This window comes from Phocoena phocoena, chromosome 4 (assembly GCF_963924675.1).
Source record: "Phocoena phocoena chromosome 4, mPhoPho1.1, whole genome shotgun sequence".
NCBI lineage: Eukaryota > Metazoa > Chordata > Mammalia > Artiodactyla > Phocoenidae > Phocoena > Phocoena phocoena.
The window spans coordinates 57,895,170-57,899,679 of record NC_089222.1 but is presented as its reverse complement, the minus strand read 5'-3'; the positions used below and the strand labels follow the sequence as shown (position 1 = coordinate 57,899,679).

At 40.6% G+C, this 4,510-nt stretch overlaps 1 pseudogene; it reads right to left on the bottom strand.

Moving 5' to 3' along the window:
• Window positions 1-3,540: 3,540 nt before the first annotated feature.
• On the bottom strand, window positions 3,541-4,093 carry LOC136121974 (nucleolar protein 56 pseudogene; annotated as a pseudogene).
• Between the last annotated feature and the right edge of the window lie 417 nt (window positions 4,094-4,510).

The window sequence follows — 4,510 nt, the reverse complement described above, 5'->3', positions numbered from 1 at the left end:
CAGATGGGGTGGCTTAAACAATTATGAGAAATTTACTTTCTTACAATTCTGGAAGCTAGAAGCCTGAAATCAAGGTGTTGGCAGGGTTTTTTCTTTTAAGGTCTCTCTCCTTGTCTTGTAGATAGTCATCTTCTAAGTGTCTTCACATCTTCGCTCTGTGTGTGTCTGTGCCCTAATTTCCTCATATTACAAGGATGCCAGTCAGATTGGATTAGGGCCCACCCAAATGACCTTATTTTAGTGTAATTATCTCTTTAAAGATCCTGTTTTCAAATACAGTCACAGTCTGAGGTACTGGGGGTTAGAACTTCAGCATATAAATTTTGGGGAGGACACAATTCAGCCCATGACAGGGTGGTAGTGGGGATAGCAGTGGACAGCAGTGGGTGCTCACAAGAGGGCAGGGGTTATGCTTTGCCTCAGCATTCCTCAAAGTACCTTCCTCCTGGTGTTTTGGAACATGTTTTGGAACTGAGTGACAGTCTCCACTTAGCAGTGAAATAAGATTCTGATTATTATTACATTATGAAATAATACACTATTTCAACCACACACAGTATGTCTCTAGTTTCATCTCCACTTACCCCTTCCATGACCTTGTTGCAAATGCAAGTACTGTGGATCTGGCTTGTCTGACTTGTTCTCAGTGAACCATGCCGGTGCCTCGTAATTACCATTCTCTAGTGTCCACAAGCCACATTTTAAGTAATCCTTCTGGAACAGTGACATCTACTTCCCTGGTCTACAGCTCCCTGATGACACATGAACATTGACGTTGAATAGACAAGTAGGGCTAAAATGTAGAGGTCTACACAGCTGCCCCCTGGGCAGTGGGATTAGCTGGAGTCATACTAGAGATTGTGCCAGGACAGCTCAGATCTGAGACAGATGACTCATGTGGTCACAGTCTTGCTATTTATTATTCTTCTGACATTATATTACATATTTATGTATTTATTTATATGTACTCTCACTCTAGAAGACAAACTCCCTGAGGGCAAGAACTTTGCCTGTCTGGTTTGCTGCTCTATTGCTAGCAATCAGATTAAGTTCCTGATACTAGGCAAGTCACTTAGATACTTTGAAGCTAAAATTGCTCATAGTCAAATGATAATACCAATATTTGTTCTGCCTAACCTCAAGGTCATTGAGAACATCTAATGAGATGTAAAGGCAGCTTTACAGTTATAATTTATAAACTGTACAGTGGCTTGTAAAGATAAGATGGGCAGCTATATGAGTATGTGGTTTTGACTGACAAGAAACAAGATAAGGAGACATATATAATAAAGATCTTTAATGTCACACAAGGTGTTCAGACTTGAAGTACAGATCAAAACTTTAAAGGAATCAATTCACTTCCTGGGTTGCCAGCTCACAACTCAGCTTTTTTTTTTTTAAACAAATGTTGAATTTGATTAGAGAAATGTAAAATAAAATAGCTCTAGCTATATTTGAAAGCACAAATTGTTGAATTTGCAGGTGGCATATGAACCCATCTTCTCTTGTTAATAAACTCTTTCAAAGGTGGGTCTTCCCTCTCAGATGAGTCCTTTTATAATGCCCTTAGGTGAAACTTGAAAGGTTGCTGAGAATTCCTTGAAGCTCTTTGTTTAAATAATCACATGAAAATATCCCTCTTAAACTCCTCTGTCAGCAGACAATTGCCACAAAGCAGAATGAATTTTACACCTTTTGGGAGTCCATTAATTTACTTTCAGTGGCATTAAGTAATGAGGACTCTTATAGGCAAGGTCACAGTTCCATTTTATATCAAACTATCCTTTCTCATGTATGATACATGAAGCACATTTCTTGCTCAGGGCAAAATGTTTTATTAAAATTATTTCCTTTGTTCTTTTGTGTAGATTGTCCTTTGTGACAATAAAGATCGTCTGCGTGACATATCTCTTTAGGACAGCCATTGTATAATTATACTAATAGAGCTTAATCTAATGCTACATTAATTTTCTTCCATTATTTTCTCCGAGAAGGATACCACTATTGTTTACATGACAATGCAATTTCTTTCTTTCTTTTTTTTCTTTTAACTGTGGGAGATTTATATTAAGGGCAGTGGAGGACATAAATTTCAGGGTATGGGGAGTCCTTAATCCTCTGGGTACAGAGGATCCCTGATAGTTAACAGCAAACAGACCAATCTTTGTATTCTACCTCTCCACCTCACTGCCATGATTCTATTATTCAGCCATTCTTGATGAAAGGGAAAAAAAACACATCCTTCAGCAAACAGGAGTATATGGCTGGGTTGTCTGACATCAGAGCAATCCCCTCTGTCACTTGGACTTGGGTTTTTACAGGCGTTCATCCAGACTACTGTAAAAGCCTCTCAATCGGTCTCCTTGCTTGTCTCTGCTCACTTGAATCCATCCTTCCCTCTGTTGTCTGAGAGATCTTCCTAAAATACCAATCTGATTATGTCATCCATTCTTTACTCCCATTAAAGTTTCCCAACTCCTTAGTGTGACATATAAAGTTCTCCATACCCTATCTTCGGAGTGGCTTTCCAAACTTGACCCTCCTCCCATACTGCTAACATTCCCAGATGCCCATAGGGAAAGCCCAAATGTACTTTCTCTCTGAAAGTCCTGTGTTGACAGTTAAAGTGTTATACAAAGTGAGGTAATACTGTTGTCTTTCAATTCACTGATGCCACTTTTGGTATGAGCTAGGTCCCTAGAGAGCAATTATGTTAAATTCACTTTCTAATAATATGAATGACTTAAGGAGTGAAAAATAATCAGTCTTTAATTTGTACTTTGTGAAACTTACAATGAGGTTCATGGTAGCTCTAAGTCAGAAAGAAATCATTTGGAGATGAGATCAGCAATGTCTTCATGTTTCAGGAGGTGGCAGCTTAAGAATTAATAAAGAAACTGACATCATCTAGAAAATATTAGGGGGAGTTTTCTTGAAGGCAAGTGTGGTGGGGTGATTAAGAGCATGGGATCTGAATTTACAATGTCTTAGATTCACACAGAACACTCATTTATACGTGTAAGGTAACGTATTACAGTAATGACTCTCAAGGAATCATGCCTCTTGTGTGCATAGCCTTGTTGAGTTCTATCCCATATTGACCCTAGGCTTGGAACATCAGCAATGTGACATAAAAAAAGGTTTCAATACTGCTTACTCAATGAGGCTTTCCTTTTGTGGCTGCTCACTGAGAACCCTTTCGTTACTAAGTGAAGAAGTCTGGGCTAGCCTCCTTGAAGATGAGAGACCACACGGACCACATGGAGAGAGGCCCTGCTGTCCTAGCCCTCCTAGATATATATATGAGTGAGCCCAGCCAACACTGCACGGGGCAGAGGTGAACCATCTCAGCGGAGCCCAGCCCAAATCACTGACCCAAAGAACTAGGAACAAATAATTACTGTTTTTAAACCACTATATTTTGAGGTGGTGTTATACACAGTAATACCTACCCGATATGCTGGAAGACCAAGTTACTTTTTTTTTTTCTTTTTCTTTTTATTGGGCTATAAGGGATGGGTTGGGAAATATCTCAGCAAGTTATGCCTCACTAGGGACATGTCCATTCTGATTTTCCTGGGACAGCTTTTGGAGCTTTTTTTTTTTTTTCTTGGAGCTGCTGCTCTTGCTGGCAGCAGCCTCTTCAGGTCCTCTGCTGAGTGGCTCCTCCTTGGAAGAGGATTTCCTCTTTTTCTTGGAGACACTCTTGTTTCCTGACTCCTCAGGGTCACTAACTGGTTCCTCTTTGGGGAAAGATTCTTCCTCTTGGGAAGACTTCCACTGCCAGCTGTCTGTCCAATATCACTTACTAACCAGATCCTCCTTGGAAAAAGGTTTCTTTTTCTTGGGTTTGGAGAAGGAGACAGATGGGTTTTCCATTCTCCTGAAGAGCCTCCTGGGGCTTCTGCTTCTTCTTTTTGGGTCTTTTCATCTGTCTCCTCACATTCCTCCAGAGTACTACTGTTGTTTTCTGAAGAAGCCAGGGCAGTTGCAGCCAGCTTTTCTTTTCCTTCTTCAAGCATTTCTTCTGTTTCTCCAGCTTCCTAGTAATCTCAGCAGCTGCTTCCTCTGCCTGAAACATTGCCTTCTTCATGACATCCAGATTCTTTCATGGAATCTCTCCAGTCTTATAGAAGGATAGCCACAAGCAGTGTCTGCTTGTACACTACAGAAGCAGAGTAGAGTTGTTGCAACAGAGGCTGTATAGCCCACAAAGCTTAAAATATTTAGTGTCTGGTTCTTTATAGAAAAAGATGGCTAACCCCTGATATAGAGCTCTGTAAGTTCATAATACCTCGGGGGGACAATGTAATGCTGTTAGAGGGAGATGGAAGGATCTGTCTGAGGAATCAGGTTATTATAATAGCTCTCATGGAGGCCTCAGTATAGGGAGTGCAAGATGCTGGGAATGGGTGTGACTTGATCTGCGAGTGTCAGGCACTATATATAGGAGGCAACAGGGCCAATGACAAGTGAGCAGGTTTTGGAGTCTTGGCCCTGCCAGTTACTA